Source organism: Camarhynchus parvulus, chromosome 4, assembly GCF_901933205.1.
Source record: "Camarhynchus parvulus chromosome 4, STF_HiC, whole genome shotgun sequence".
NCBI lineage: Eukaryota > Metazoa > Chordata > Aves > Passeriformes > Thraupidae > Camarhynchus > Camarhynchus parvulus.
Genome location: NC_044574.1, coordinates 9483230 through 9500944, shown reverse-complemented (window position 1 = coordinate 9500944; position 17715 = coordinate 9483230).

The window sequence follows — 17715 nt, the reverse complement described above, 5'->3', positions numbered from 1 at the left end:
CAATAAAGTTAGGTCTTGGCACTACCTTTTTTTAATTGCATTGAGATGATGACTGTTTTAATATGTATCAGAGGCTGAAATTTGCTATAGGTTTCCATTTATGTTAATCCCTGTGGGTATAGTTGGATAGACTGACCTAGAATAAGAAATAATAATTTCTAATTAGAAATAGATGCAGGAATTAGATAGGGGAATGTGCAGTACACAAAAAATTAATAGTGCCTACTCTTGTGGATTTAAATTCTGTGAATTAGTCCCTAGTCAAAGCAGAGGTTAGTTTCACACTAATCCTGGGAAAGGAGAGCACTTCAGAGCTGGGAAACTTGGATATACCTCCAGCAAAGACAACACTGGACCAACTAACCAAACCAGGTAAAGTTACAGATCAAGCACAGATTACAGCTACCACACAAAACAGTAAGAGCAATAAATGAGGACTGGCATTTGACTACCTGTGGCATAAATGTAGGACAGATCTGCTGGTTTTCTGTACAAAAATGCCTCTCTTCAGAGCTGTTGGACTTTACTGAAGTTTTTGGGGTTTTTTTCCCCCAGCTGGTAAAAAGCATGACTGTTTCTTGTTCTGGCTTAACCAAGAAATGTTACACTATGAAGAACTGCCACTGCCTTACATGCAAATGTTTGCTTCAGATGATGGGCCATAAACTATTGGTCCTAAGAAAAGCTGTCTGTTATGCAGTGCTTTGACTTTTACACTAAATTCACTGGTAGGTCTCTTGATAAAACACTACAAAGTCTTTACCTGCCCCCTCCTCACCAGGCAAAGCATACACACCAAGGCATCCCCAGCAACTGCCACCACCCCCTACTTCACCAGTCACATTTCTCAGCTGGCAGACCAGAATGCATAAAACCTGTCAGCTCCACTCTCCCAACACTCAAGTGAAAGTGGCTGTGAGTTTCCAGCACTTTTGAACCCTTTAAATTAAGAAAAGCTCCTTCTGGCCTCACATCACACTGGTGCTCTCTTCTTGTTGCATGGTTGTCCAAACAGAGTGTCTTGCTTGGTTGAATAGCAACAGGAACACAGATCCTTTCCTAAAAGAAAGCAATAAAGGCATAATGAGTAAGAAAGTAACTGCATGCAGTGAAAGGAGCTTCAGTAGCATAAACTTTGTGAACTTTCATTATCCATTTGTACTACACTTGTTCACTGAAACACATCATCTGTAAAACTGCAGAAAGACATCCCCACACAAGAGACTCTTGAAATCATACAGAAAAACTGTCTGACTGTATGGATGGGGCTCAGTTCGTATTAGCTGTATTGGTAACAAAGGCACTGAAGAGAAGTGAACCCTGTTTTCAGGCAAAGTTAATGCCTGTTTAGACTTCTGTAGATCTCTCATTCAGAGCCCTGCCTGTACTGCAGTGGCATGCCAGTACCAGACAGAAGGCAGACAGAGACACTGCAGTTCCACAGAGGCTGAGAGCAGGCAGGATAACTGCCTCTTCTGGGACTTGCAGGAATGTGTATTAACATATTAAAAGCTGCCAAGATAGATTTGTTCAATTACCTTCATGATTAGTCCCTTCTCCTAAAATTTCTCCTCCACCAAATGACCATTCCTCAGTTTTGCTCTCCAAACCAACCTGAATCCAGAGCCAGGGCAACTCAGCTCCTGAGGATCTGTCTCACCTCACCAGCAATGAGATTCTCAGATTGTACAATCTCCAGCTGCTGGCAAGCTTGTTCTCATTTCTCCTGGACCTAATTACAATGCACTTTGCTGGGATTTTGGAGTAAAGCTGTTTACTAATAACCCTGCTGGTTGCCATGCAGAAGTGGGCCCTCAGCACACAGTCACGACAGCAGCTGTAGGCAACACTGACTCACTGCATCTTAGAAAATACAAATGCAAGAAGCCTCAGAAGTTGGTCCCTACCCCAAAAGCCCCAAGGGAGAAAAGATAACAATAATGCTCTTTCTTGTAGCATGGGCAGGACAGAGCCTAAAAGGTTTCTCAAATAACGTGCAACTTCTAAGTCCATGTCTGCTTCAGGCTTCGATGATTTAGGATGTCACATCTTTTAAAATAAATCTTAAATGATGCCTCAAGATAAGTGCTCACTAATAGTAAAACCAACTACAAGAATAAAATTTGTTCAAGAAGCAGATACCTATGTTCTATGCTTTTTTTTTTAAACTTCCATTTCCTGTGGCTTCGCTGCATGTGTATATATAGAAAGCAAGGGAAATTCCAAACAAGATGCCACACCATTATACTCAGAACAGCAGTGCTTCTCATTCTAAAAAAGGGAAGTCTCAAATGCTTTTTCTACAAAATCGATGTGAATTCAAAGTATGCTGTAGTAATATTTCATAGTACCATGCCCCAGTAGCTATCAGCTGGGACACAGAGGGTGTCAGCTAAAAACCTAAAGCGTAAGAAAGGCTTATAAAGCACTAGGTCAGCCCCGCAAGACCTCAGCAGAGCCATGGGACATAAGGCTAAGCTCTCCTGCCTTCTTACCTGATACCTCAAATTCTTCTCTGAGGGCAGAACACAGCCCAGCACCTCACTGAAGCATTCCCTGAAGCAGCCTGTCCTGGGGGTCAGGGCTCCAGCAAGGTCAGCTGGGGATTTACAGGGTGCTGCAGGAACTGCTGACACAGGAGCTCCTGGAGGCACCAACCATCCCAAGTGGCACAGCACTCGTGTCTCCACTCCCACTGCTGCTCAGTGTGTTTGTTATTCCCCTTTTTCATTAGTCCACCTTTTACCCCTCCTTTTACACTTGCTAGTAAGAGGCTGCTGGTACAGGAACACTCCACAGCATGTGAAGAGTGTATGGTGTCAACAGGGCCCAAGAGCCTCAGGAGCTGGAGATCTTTCCATGGCACATGGGGCTCTGCTATGGAGAACACTGAATCAGATGGGGGGTTAAGAGACAGATGATTTTGAAGGGGTGTTTTTGGTGCCTTCTAGAAGTCTTCACCACACTCACTGCCTCACCATCCTTCCCCAGACCAACCCTCCAGCACATCTTCTGGAGACCTGGCTGATGGCTGGGCCAAGCAGGGCACCTGGCTGCTCGTGCTGACGCCCACCTCCTCAGGGTCACAGGAACTCTCCTTGCCTGAGGCTTTCACCCTCTCCTCTCTAAAGGAGTGGGAGGCAAGAAAGAGCAGTGGGACCCTCCTCCCCCATCCTGTACTCATCAAATCTGTCTTCACATAAAAAGGATTTTAATTCTTTTTTTTTTAACTCATAGGCAGATACCTTGGTTACACACAAATATCACAGGCCCTTTATACAGGAGGGGCAAAGGCAGCCTGGAGTGTGCCCCACCAGCTCTTTAGCCAGCACTGGAACACCCCATGCCTTGTTTAGCTTCTTGGTTCCTGTTACAGGCCAGGCTTCCTTCAGCCATGTCCCAAAATTCCCCTGCACAGCCCAGAAGGGCACATCTGAAGGGAACAGCGAGTTCCTCAGTTCCACAGCAGCCTGGACTTGGGTGATAGCCAGTTACCTTCTCTGCTGAGACAAGATCCTACACTATGGAAACAGGGCCTTGATGGCACCAAGGGCAAGATGAGCTGTCATGTCCCTCCAGCTGTGCCCCCACAGCCCTCCCTGGGCTGTGCCAGCTGCAATTTCAACCAGCCAGCCACCTGCAGCCACCAGCTGGGCCCTGGGCTGGGAGGAGAGCCACAGGCATACAGACCTGCTCGGGGAGCAGCCTCACTGTGGCTGGTCCTGCTCACAAAGCCCTGCTTGTTTCCTGCCCAGTGCAAAGCAGGAAAGAGGTCTCAGACCTTGCTACAACAGGGCAGGGGCTCCATCTCTTGTAGGTCTCACAGGCGGGGAGGTGAGAGATGCTCAGATCTTGGACCAATTGAACCCAGCTCATACAACAGGGAAAATGAGCAAAGAAAGGAGCTCAGACACTCACAGAAGAATCAGCCCTCATGCTATCACTACCACATCTCAGGGAAATTCAGACCTCCAGGGAGGCCTGTAAAGGTCCACAGACACTCCAAGAAAAACATCACCTACCAAGAGAAAGTGGGACCCAGTGGGATGTGAAGCAATTCACACACACAGCTGAGCACAGTCCAATAGAGCATCCTACCCCTCCTTCCCACCACCTGGGCTTGCCCTCAGTGATGCAGATCTAATTTAGTGATTCTCAGCTCCTCTTCTGACCTCAGCACTGAGCACCTGCTCCACCTTCTGCAAGGCCTGTTCTTACCTCCCCAGGTGGAAGGACAGAGCTTGTGTCACTCCCAGGGACAGCAGGCAGATGGGAAGCAGACACCTCTGGAGGAAAAGGGCCCTTCCTTTGATCCTGGCTGCTGTCATAAGGGGTGTCCCTATCCTCCAGTCTCTCCTTTCGGAGCAGTCCACTTACCCATTATCAGAACCCACTTTTGCCCTATTCCAATCCCAGTCAGACACAAAAATGGCTCTTGGGGATTCACCATCAGTTCAATGTCACCCAGAGCCTGTGACACTGGCCAGCCCAGCTGAGTGCCTCTAAGCACCAAGCTGGGTCCCAAAAGCACCAAGCAATTGCCCTTCTTGCTTCTTCAAGTACCTCTTCCATTAAAGTGAAGAGTGGTCACTGAAAGGCATTTCAGCTCCATCACTTTCCCCATGGCACTTTCTCGGGGCCAGTCCTCTTGCAAGAGAGAAAATAAACAGAAAAGAAAATATGTCCCAAAATAAACAGGGCACAGATGGGGCCTGGTGGTCTCTTGGCCCAAGGGGGAAGGGTCTCTGATGGCCCAGGAGGTTTCTGCCATGTGCAAACCAGGAATGGAGAGGATGACTCCGGAGCACTTGCCACTGAGCAGAGGGGGTCTGGAAAGGGGAATAAGGTATAATTTGTTTTAAAGAAACACCAAGGCAAAGATATGGACTAGACCAGGGTGTTCTAGAGAATAAAGTCTGTGGCTGAGACCAGGAACCAATGTGGGGTGCAGGCAGGCTTTCCCCTCCCACACAAGATCTATCCTTTGATAACCAGGTACGGAATCCCCTAAACTCTCGGCGCAGTGACAGCTCCTGGGGACAGTGGAAAAAATTGATGAGCACAACTACCTCACCACCCAAAGAATGAGTGACAGCTTATTTTGTGAACTGTTTTTAGGTTTTGTTTTGTTGCACCTACTCACACTAGTTGCATGGCACCACGCCCCCTCTTTCAAAATGTCAGTCTTCAACTCCTAACAATAACCACTGAGGGGGAAAATAGTGTGTGCTGGCCAGGGTAACTCCTGTGCAGTGGGGACTGCGCTGGCCTGGCCTTTCTCAACTCAACTTGCACCCACCTTGTTCTCAGTTTCCTCCTGGTGGTATCTCCTTTGGTAGACAGTGGGCAAATATTAAATTTTACCTCTGTGGTTTCCAGGTGACTCTCTCAGGGAAAGTTTACTGGAGCTTTAATCTTCCTGAAATGGCAGCAAGACTGAATAACCACTTCCTCTCAGCACAGCTGGGGAACTTGAAACATGCAGTTGTTGCAAAAGGGTGTGAGGACACTCTGCCATACTCTCCTGCGTGCACCAGTGTCACTTGTTACACACTCTGGGCAGTGACGAGGTTGGGAAACACTTGAGCAGTAAAAGCCACTCTGACAGCCTGGAAAGGCAGGCCAGTGCCACCTTTTACTCTTCCCTGCAGTCATCTCATGCCTTTGCACCCCCAGCAGCTGCCAATAACCTTGATCAGGCAGTCACCATAATCGATACCTGAACCTCTTCCACAGCCTGGGCAACTGAATGATTTTGAGCCAAGCCCCAAAAGAATGCCTGCACTATAGGTATCTGCAAATATTTCTGTTTTGCTGCAATAATGCAAAAACAAGTAGGAAGAACAGACAATAACTTGTAACAGGTGTTCTCTTAGGTTGCTTCTGTAAGCACAGGGGCACATAATGTTCCCAGCATCCACAGAAAAGGGCCCCAGTGTCTATAATGAGAAGCTGGGCTTGTGCAACTCTTCAGCAGTTCTTCAGAAACTTTCAGCAGCCCTCTACAAGCTGGGGTTCATGTTCTTAAAAGTGCTAATATTTAAATGGCTCATGTTTGACTGACTTTCAAAGTTCCAGTCTCCTCTATGCAACTTTCTACTTAAGGAAGGCAGAGAGCTGTCACTTGTTTAAGTTCTCCTTGTCATTTCTTAAGTGACAACACAGGGACAACCTTGAAGTGTTTATAGAGATGGTGCTAACACAAACCAGAACAAGCTTTGTGCAAAGAGTGCAACTGTTTTGACATCATTCCAACGAGACAACCCTGTAATTTAATGGAAAAAGCCCTGAACTGGATACACTAAAAATCTCAGCCTCAGGTCACCTGTACAAACACTTGATATTGTCACAAGCTACAAACTCCACTGAGGCTCTTTTTTCCATAGTTTTCCACATTCCTGAACTGTTTATCCTCCCCTGGTTCTATACCCAAGTTCTCTTAGCCAGTTTTGCCAGGACCAGCAAATTCCCTCCACTTGCATTTTTTTTTTTGCAGCCACAGATTTGATGTATCCAGGCTGGAGAGGCTACTCTGGGGCTTGATGCAGTGCTGCAGTTCAAGGTTGTGCCCACATTCAGAGATAGCATACTTAAATAATTACAGTGATCATGCAACTTTTTAAATGCACTATATAAATAACAAAACACAAACCCTCACCACTTTTGAAAGCTATATTGACTAAAAATCCCAGCTATAGAACAGACAGCAAGCCTCCAGCAGAACCAGCCCCATCCTATCACTTGCTGTCCACTAACAAGATGTGGTTCAAAACATGCCTTACCCAATATATTTCAACACATCATTAACACCTCTTTCCAAGCAGGCATGGTTTGAATAGTGAAAGTTCAGCTACAAAGGGGTTTGGGGAGCACCTGCAGTGGCAACACCACCTGCAAGTCACCAACAAGCTGTTGAGGGCTTCAATGCACCCAACCAGTACAACCTGTAGCTACACAGCTGTTTACCCTGGTGCAATCACTCCAGTTCCTGATGCAATGGCTCATGAGTCAAGATGAGTCTGATCTACACAAGAGGCTGAGAGTCAAAGCAAGCAACAAATTCAGACTCCAGGGTAAGCAGATCCTTCACATTCAAAAGCCAGAATCTCTTCCAAGTAACATGTGTGGACCACAGGTTTGGAAAATATCACTTGTGTGTCCTGGGGTTTGGGATTTCCACTCCAGCTCTGCAAGTGATAGGTCAAAGAGGGAAAAGGATAATAGAAACACAATAAAAGGCTATAAAAGCTTATGGATTTGGAAGCCAAGACTGACCATAAAGGAAGGGACTTGTAGGAAATAAACAGCAGAATATCTTTTAAGCATCCATTAAATCAATGATGGAAAATTCTGCCTGCATGTAAGAGTACTTCAGAGAAAAGGACAAGGACATGGAGCCAGCACCTAAAGGAAACACAGAAAGAAACTTACTGGAACTTCTGAACAAAGACAACAGGTCTAGGCATGAATTACTTGCCTAAGCCAAATTTATGACTGTCACAGTCAATGGAAAGTTTTCAAAATCCACAGAATAGCTGAGCTTGGGAAGAGGAAGGTCTGAAGATCATGTAGTTCTACAAACCCTGCTCAAAGCAGGGTCAGCTAGAGCAGGTTGCCTGGGGCTGTGGCCAGTTCAGGTTTTGACCATCTCAAGGATAAAGAACCCACAATGTCTCTATGCAACCTACTCCTGGTTCAATCACCCTCACAGTAAAAAAGGTTTTCCTTATGTTTAAATGGAATTTTGCATTTCAACTAGTGCCCCCTTGCTCTCTTGTTTTGTCACTGGATACCACTGAGAAAAGTCTGGATCCATTTTCCATACTGGCCCCACACCAGGTATTTATATGCATTTGGAAGGTCCCCCTGAGTCTTCTCTTCTACAGGTTGGGCAGTCCCAGCTCTCAGCTCTCCTTGTTTGATGGATGCTCCAAGGCCTGAACTACCCTGGTGGTCCTTGGCTGGACTCTGTCCATGTCTGTCTCACACTGCGGAGTCCAGAACCAGATGGACCTGAGCACAGGGGAAGGATCATGTCCCTTGACATGGTGCAGTGCTCTGCCCAGCAGCTGCCACCTTCAGCACAAGGGACACACCACTGGCTCAGGTTCAACTTGCCTGCCAAGTCTCCTGGGTTAACCTGAGCTTGAGCTGTTTGGCACTGCTCAAGAAAGGGAGAAATGAGTCTGTTTTTTATCCTGCCCCTCCTCTCTGACCCAAGTCTTGAGATGGATTTGATATATTTATTTATTAACTATCACATTCAAAGTATTCAAGATCTACATAAATAAATAACCCTTGGAGGTACAGAGGAGACACTAAAACCTCAGCTAAAACACTAGACAAAGACTCTTATCTCAGGAATCAGTGCTGAATAATCAGAAAAACAGCACACTTAGCATGGCTTTTAAAGTAAGCACTTCTGGAAGTGTTTATAAGAAAGATGACACAGCCCATTGTTGGCAGGGATGGATGGTGAAGAGGAAGGAAAGAAATCTCCCACTTAATTTTGGCAGACTACAGAAACTCCTCAATTCAAATGCACAGGCTTATTTTGAAAACTCAGCTAACAGACTGATAGAAAATGAGAGAGCCTTGAAAACCTGGGAGGTCTAATGCAGGGCCCCATTTTACAGCTAAGGTCCCCTAAAGCACAGCAAGTTAAAATCCTGATAGAACAGTCTCACTACATTAGACTGTATGTCTGAAACTCACATGTGTCCACACCACATTCAGGACCCTGAGATTAAACTGAAAGATGAAAGCAAAAGCAAGGACTTGGACTCTGACTGAGAGAAAAGGACTGAAACCTGACAGAAGTGCAGAGTTCCTGCTGTTCCTACCAAAGCCAGCTGCAACAGAGCACAAAGCACAACAAGCACAAGTGATAACAAGGAACCATGAATTTAAACTACGGATTCATGGGATACATCAGGTATTTCAAAGTAACTAGGCTGCTGCTAATCATCAAAAAGTTTATACAAAAAAAAAAATGGTTGAATTTTTAAAATTCCCAGAGAGACTCAAATCTTGTTTGGGAAGTAACAGATGAAACTCCACAAGCCCAGAAAAGACAAACATCTTAAAAATTACAACAAACTAACTTCAATCTCCCCTCAAAGGAATAGGCAGATGATTTTTAAGGTGCCTGACAATAAGGAGGTGATTTATTCTTGACAAATTCATGTTGGCTGCTACTCATGGTTGAACTGCTGACTGTTTGTTTCCTCCTTTTTCAGTGTAACAACAGCCCAGTGAGCAGAAGAGAAACAGTAGATATCATGAAATATAATGAGAGTTTCAATGCCTTTTTCACATGACATTTCAGTAAATAAACTCTGAAAAACTTTGTCTTCAGGGGTGCAAAAACTGATGTGGGAGGATATACCAGCAAGGCTCCTTAAACACTGGTCCTGAACATAACAATGAGATATTTCCATTACTGCTTGGGGATGGGAAAGAGAAGATGTATTAAACACATATGCAGATCCCAAATGCAAATAAGGGGCCAGTGCATAGGTGAAAGGAATCAGAATGACTTTGGCAAACAGATGGTTTGGAAAAAGCTGGCAATTCAGCAAGTACAGACACAGATTTACATTATTTGAGGACAACAAACTGCACAAATATGTAACAAGGAATCACTAATAGGCTGATTCCTCAAAAAGCATCAGAGGCTGGATTGAGCCATAGGCTGCTGTGAATAAACTAGACATGAAAATACAAAGAATTAAGAGAAAAGCTGTCAGCTGGATGTGGAGAAATCCCTCTGCTCTGCTTGGGGTTAACAAAGCACAGCTGAAGTACCACTCTGTGCTTTGAAAATTGTACATCAAGAAAAATCTAGGGACAAAAATAAAAAATACAATAATAATAATAGCAACAATAACATTGGACTAAGAGTCACAGGACTTCAACAAAATAGTATAAAATATGACAGCAGAGCAGAAGACTGAGGGAAGTCTGGCTACATCATTGTAGGAGGCAAGGAAATCACCACCTGTAGTCTTTTTAGTACAGTAAAAGTCATTGTTTCCCTGACTACTCTGATTAGAAAACCCCATGCAGTGTCCAGTTGATCCCTGAAAGACACTCTAGCCCATTTTGCTGCCACTGTGCTGTGTTAGTTCCCTCCCACACGGAACCTCTGCAGCCTGTGGAGCTCAGCGGGCAGCCCTGCCCTGCTCTATGGGGGCATCTCCAGGCCAAGCACAGGCATTCCCAGGCATGGAGCAATCCCTCCCTCCATTGGGAGGACAACATGAGGAACACACACACAGGCAGCTGCCTCCTGCCATCTTCCCCTCCTCAGACACAATGTGCATCATAACTTTTGCAACAAACTAAAGAGAAAGGGCGCCGTGCACCCCCTGCCATGGCTGCTCACGACACTGCCTGCAAAGAATCTCCAAACTCCATGTACAGATATGCAGCAGGAGAGTGTGTATTTGATTAAATCATAAGCATGTGTGCATCTACATCTGGCGGTAGGGCAGGAACCCTTCCCACTGCAGGGCAATGCTTTAAGAGACAGCTGTTCAGGGATGCCTCTTCCATTCTGTCCTGATGGAGATTTTCCACTACATGCAGAAATCCTGGCAGGGGCTCAGACAGACTGTCTGGAAGGAGCCCTAAAACTGACTCACCTGATCACAGATGGGCCCACTCTTAACTATGACCTTTTGGTTCACACAGCCTCTTTCTTTCTCTCTCTTATCTTCCCTGGTAGAATCAACAGTTCAAGTGAGGTTGAGTTTCAATAAAAGCTTTTTGGTTCTGCTAAGTTAGTTTGCTCCAAAACCACCAGCTTTTCAAAACTCCCAGCTATCTCCAGGCCAAGTACTTTCACTTCTTTCAAACATCTCATCCTGATTTTATTGATTCCTCAAATACTTTTATTTGGAAGTCACTTGGTTCCATGTTCTGTGAAGTGCATGTCTGGGAGCTGCATCACTTGCATGCAATGCATCCTCTAATCCAAGGACACAAAAGACAGACAAAAAATTTTGCATCCCCATTACACTAGTCAGGACCAGAGATATTATAATCCCCATGATTCTTCCAGCTTCCTAAAGCCTTCAGTTACACATATCCAAGTTGTGGCCTCATGAAACTGCAGGTTTAGAAGAAGCTGCACCGCCTTTGCCAGCTCCTCAGTTCCTCTTTGTGCCCACCTCCTCCCTTCTCCACCCTTCCAGGCTTAACCTTTTGTTCCTTTTTTTCTTGGCTCCTGCACAAGTCTTTCCACTAAGCACCACCGCCTTAGGGATGACTGAAATATGGGCCCCCATTGTTGGACTCAGTAATTGTGTCCTTTGATCAGTTTATACCTTCTTGCTCCTTGACACAGTGCTAATGAAGTCACCTCAATATATTTAATCTGGGCTGGGCTTTAATCAGCACCAGTGACTAATGCACAACAATTGGAAACTAGAAAGAGAAAAGAAAAAAAAGCACACTCCCTGTGCCACCCCTCTATTTGTAACAAAAAAAAAAATTCCCCGATCCCAGTGAACAAAGTTTCTGGATTTTTAATGATTGGATCCAATTTCTCAGGCTCCACTTTCTAAATGCCAGCCTCACAGCAGCAGGCTTTAAAAAGAAACTCATAGTGCTTAAAGCTCCTACTGCTGCCTTAAAACTCAGCTGAGACTGGAGTGACATCCAAGAAGCCTCCACTGCCAGGGAGTGCTCAGCAGCTCCAGCAGAGCAGCAATGGGGTTTCACCTCCCACAGTGTGGGTGCAATGGGTCAGCACACAGCAGGATGCAGGCAGGTCTGCAGCAGCAGCAGAATATGGGCCAGCTCTGGAGCTTCCCAGTAACCCCAGCCTGTCCAGTCTGGTGCTGCTAAAAGAGTGCCCAGCATTGCTGCAAACAAAAGACAGCAGAGAAAGGCAGTGAATTTATGGGCCAAAAGATGACTGCAAGGGCTGATGTGGAAGAAAGGCTGAGAAAGCAATCCTGTCTTTGGCAGGGCTGGTGAGAACAGCAGGTCTGGCTTTACCTCCTGCTTCCCTGCAATGGATCCCTGCAAGTGCAGGTGGCTGTGGGAGCAGGAACAGCCAGGGTGCTGAAGACACTGCTACAGCCACATCCCAGCTGAGGGGAGGTGCCTCTGCCTGCAGCCAGGTGCTCCAGCTTCAAAAGCAGGGGTATCACATACCCCAAACCAGGAGACATCTGCCACAGGGCTGTCTCTTCTGATAGGAAAGAGAACACTTGCAAGGGCTGAGAAAAGGAAATAAAAAGGGCTGGGGGTCAAAACAAAAGGCAGAAAACCAAGGGGATTTTGTCTGATAGCAATGAGATGAATGCCAGGCAAAATCTTCAAGGAAAAGAAAAAACATCAAGTGAAACAGAGAAAACACAATGAATATGTAATGCTGGCTTTGTATTGCAGCCCAAATACAATATGACTTTTCAGCAGAGGGGCTGGAAGGTAAGAAAGTCCAGCAGAAATGAAGTTAAACACCCAACTAAAGTCTGATGTTATCGTTGATATTATTTCAGGGTTACAAAAAGATGATATCTTTCACAAGACCAATCTTGGATAGAAGTCCAGACTTGAGTCCAGAAATGGGCAATGGAGCTGGTGAAGGGTCTGGAGCACAGGTCTGATGAGGAGCAGCTGAGGGAGCTGGGGGCTTTCAGCCTGGAGAAAAGGAGGCTCAGGGGGGCCTCATCACTCTCTTACAACTGCCTGAAAGGAGGTTGTGGCCAGGTGGGGGTGACAGGGTGTTGGTCTCTTCTCCCAGGTAAACAACAGGACATGAGGACACAGCCTTAAAGCTGCACCAGGGGAGCTTCAGATTGGACATTAGGAGGAATTTCTTCACAGAAAGAGTGATGAGACATTGGAATGGGCTGCACAAGGAGGTGATGGAGTCACATCCCTGCAGGTTTTTAAGGAAAGAATGGACACAGCACTCAGTGCCATGGTCTGGTGTTAGGTCACAGACTGGACTCAATCTTAGAGGTCTTTTCCTACCTACTTGACTCTGTGATTCTGTGAAAGCAGCTATCCCTCCACTTCAGTTTGGTCTGAAATAGTATTTTATTCTTTTTCACATAATAACTGCAGCTTGTGCCATCCCTCTGAGACAGCAGAATTGGCTTTACTTGTAGTAAGGCTGAGAAATTACTTACATTTTCTTTCCAAATTTTCCAAAAAGAAAAAGAACAACTATTTCAGAATAAGAGTAGTGCTTCACAACATCCTAAGTTTATTTTAAAAAGTTCATTAAAAGCTTCAACAATAGTACTGCAGTAATTTTCTTGTATCACCTTCCAGAGTTTTCCTGAACAGCTACATTTCTAAGCATATATGTGGAACTTGCCAGTACACTTGAAAAGTGACCTGATGCCCAAAGGTTTCATAGGATCAATGATACCAGCACATATCATTGACCTTTAAAGCTTCTTTTTCTTTCTACATTCCCCCAAACCCAAAAGTAGTTCAAACTAGTAAAGCCAATTATGAAACTCCTCAGTTGCTGCAAAAGTCACAGCACTTTCCATCCCTTAAGTGTAATTTTCGGAAGGCTTTTGAAATCGAATTCCATGCATGCAGAACAGATTGGACTGTCAGGATCAGTTTCCTGTTTTGTTTCAGCTCCTCTTCTTATAATCAGAAAGAGAAAGTGATTTGTTTTTGTAATACTGGGAATTATTGATATTCTGAAGCAGAGCTCGGGTGTTTTCCTTTGGAATCAGAAAAGAAACAGGAACAATTTTAGGGAAGATGTTCCTTTCCATTTCTTAAGAGTTGTGTCACCTGGGAGGGGAGAGAGGGAAAACAGGCATGGAACTTAGAGAGGATCAGCATAATGACAACAATATGAACCCATCCTCTCCCTCTCTGGCAAGTCAGCTTCTGCAAAAATCACAGTTTCTACCTTAACTGATATGGATTGGCACACCACCCAGCCACAGTCTGAGCTGCTGCTTATAGGCAGAGTATCTCCTGTGAGTCATTCAGGAAACATGAAGTCCTTGGCTGTATCCAGATTAGTTTTAAGCTCCCTGAACAAACCAGGGCAGGGATCAGGCGCCTCAACAAAGACAAAAAGCAGCTGGGAATTGGAGAGAGAAACCAAAGACATTGTGCTAACTTATAAATCCATACCTCATCACCACTGAACAGCTTGGGTTGCCTTCTAATAAGTTACATAACGACAACATATAAAATACATCAGAAGGGAACCAAATAGATACAGAAAGGTTTTAACCTAAGGAAAGATAAATAAGCTCAAATTTCTTAAGTAGGAAGAAAAATGACTGATGGGTGAAGTTTATCAATTCAGGAGTGAGCAATGTGGTGAATGGAAGATTAGTACATACTGCTTTTCATAATGCAGGGATTCAGTATCAAGTGAAAATAAATCCCCAAACAAACCCAACCCAAAAGGTCATTTCATAACAAAAGGTATAATCAGACTTGGGAACTCACTGCCATGGGATGTTTTGGATAAATGGATTAAAAAATGATTAATTGAAGGAAGAAAGGTCTATTTGCTTTTAAGCACAAGTGTGGATGACAGGATCTGGCCCAGGAAGTCCTTAAATCACTAACTGACAAAAGCCAACAGGGAATCCTCAGGGAAATAAAATTAGAAAAAGAACAAATACATGCTCATCACTATATTATTCATTACTGCCCTCTGTCAGAGGATGCTCCTAAATTCTTTATCAGTTTTCATATTCTGGCACACAAAGAAAGGGAACAAAGCTCTGTACCTCTTCTTGTTCTGGGAGATTCCTACAGAAATTCCATCTTGGCCTGGGGGTTTCTATAATTTATTTTAGTCCTATTCACTCCAGTTGTATCTGGGAAACTGAGGCACAAGAGATAAGAACCCAGATTTGTAGATAATGCAATTCATTTTGATGACTGTAAATCATCTGCTGGTACTCATGTAATACCACTACAGCCCAGCTACCTGAAGGACACTGAAATTACAAGGTGTCCAACATTGTGTAATGCTCTTCTGGATCCAGAGGTTGCTTTACCCAACTTATTTCTGTAAAACACACCAAAAGGTCCAATCCAACTGAAAGGATAGACATCCCTATGGCATAAAGCAAGCAGAAATAGTTGGTTTCAGGCCATTCATTTACCTTTCCTTCTTCCTTTAAAATCCCTCAAAAAATTCTAACATTTATTAGAAACAACCCAAGACCTGAAAAATTATCAGTTAGATTTTCTTTATTGCCAGCCACCTTCAGACAGTTTGTCCAGCCGAAGAAATGTTTTGGTTAGTGTCTGCCATTCAACAGAGTGGTTCCTGGCACCATTTGCACAAAGCAAGGAGTCCAAAAACCTCCAGTTTTGTACCACTGCTTTTAAAAGAGACTTTTTTTAGGAATTAATTGTAATAGCTTTACTATAAACACATCCTTTGCTGAAGGTGCTTGGAAGTAGTGCCCTTTACAACAAGTATATTTTGACTGCAGTCTGATTATCATGGAGTGGTTTGCATTGCAAGAGCAATTAAAAACCATACAGTTCCAATCCCCTGCCACAGGCAGGCACACCTTCTACTAGATCAGGCTGCTCAAAGCCCCATCCAGCCTTGAACACTCGCAGGGAGGGGCCACTCATAACTTCTCTGGCCAATTACCTATCTTGATAGCTCTAAAAAAAGACAGGAGAGTTCAAAGATATCTGTGGCACAACAAATCCCCTCTCCACCCATTTTACAGAGCTGTACAGAGTCTCTGAATGGACTAGAGGAACCTAAACCTGAAATTTTTAGTATGCTCCTCACATCCTCCACCCCCAGGATTTTTTCTCTGAATGCCCACTGAATAACCTGGAGGAAGACACATGTATTGTGGTTTCCCATCTCTGCAGCAAAGTGAAATTCCCTTTGGTTAACCGCCTGCTAGGCTGTATAACAGGGCATTTGCTTCACAGTGAACCTTAACCAAAAGGCACACAGACACCACAGCTGTGTTGGGTTCACAAAATTCCACCACTGAAGATTCTTACTGTTGAAAATCCAGGGATTTTGCATCTATTTGCTTGAGAAAAGGAACTGCCTCCTGCAGTTCTCTAAACATGCCCTCACTTCACCCCAGCAGTTTTACCCGGGTGCTTTTGACCACGGCACGCAGGCGCACAGAACGTTCACTTCCTTCTCTGGCTCGCTGAAATTCCCTGATTTCATCACAGCCTGCTGTGACAGCCAGGACACAGCACAGGAAGCCAAGAAGCTCCCTTGTTAACGACAGCCTGAGGACAACCAGCTGCCTGGGAAATCACAACAAACACTCTAATTTATTCAAACAAGATTTGCAAGCAGCCATGCACGTGCGTGCGCATAGAACACATGGATTTATCATGAAACCTGGGGGGGACAGATAAAAGAAGTGTTTACTTATAGCCAAGTGTTTACTTGTAGCCACAGCTACAAGGCTGTCCTAGAACATTGTGTTTTTAAACTTTCCATGTCACAACAACTTGCTGAAATGGGGAGCTATCACCCCATCCAGCTTAACTTTTATTTGACCATGGGTTTCCAAACCATCCCAGGAACAAAAGTGCAGCACTAGAATCCCAGTAGTCTCTTCAATACCATAATGGCTCCACATTACTTAAATTGACATATATAATATCTCTAATAAATAGGTTAAAAAGTCCTTCTAGAGATTAGAACAATCACCTCAAGTGATGTATTTCAGTACTGACCTGGAGAAACCACCAATAACACCAGCAACTAAAATACTGAAATTGGGGCTGAGGAAACTTAAGGGTTGGGGTGGGTTTTTTTGTTATTTTGTTGTTTGGGGGGGTCCCATTTAAACAACTTTAAACACATCTGCACAGCAATTCAGAAGAGCATGAGGGAGTCTTGAGGGTCTCACCTTTAAAAAGCAAACTACCAGCACAGGAACCTCATGCAGAAATACTATCTGCTTGTGTTATAACTTTGCTATCTATTGCTGAGCTGCTCTGCTCATGTCTGCTAGAAAAACCAGGAACAAAATCCCAGCAGGATTACTGGGAACACAGAGGGCCATATACAGCTCTTCATTCTTGGAAGATAAAGTGCACCTCTGGAAGTGTTCCAAAGAGCATCTCTAAACACACCAAGGCAACTTAACATTGCAGGGACAGTTTCATTCATCCAGGGAATTAACCAAACCTCCTTCTCTCACCAGCCTCCTCTTGTTATACAGGAACAGGAGAGGATTTCCCACATTTCCTGCAAAGGAACGTCACTCAAATCTGTTCCCAAGGTAGGAGTCCTGGTGTCCATAAATAAAATCCCTGCGTGCTAAAGGCTGTTACAAAACCATCAACATTGGTGTAACCCCACAGGGCTGGCGTCACTCTGTATAACCAAGGGGACTCACAAGCAATGTGGAAATTCCATCCTTAGGTCATTGACTGCGACATCCTCTGGCAGTTTTCATCACTGGTACCTCACGTCAGAAAAAGAAAAATCTTTCATTCAGAGCCTCTTTTATGGCTTGTTACTTGAACTCTTACACGTACAGGTTTTTTTCTGGTTCAGTGTGCAGCCAGAGGGCCAAGAGGTTCTTTTTCCTTTTAAGCAGATCATAAAATTCTTCTGGGTTTTTCCCCCAGACTCCCCATCCAGAAACTGAATTATGTACCTGCAGTCAGAGCTGCCATGTGCCAGACATTGTCTTGCAGTCATGTGGCCAGTCTGCCCCATCACACGGCCATGTGGGTTTTGTCACCTCT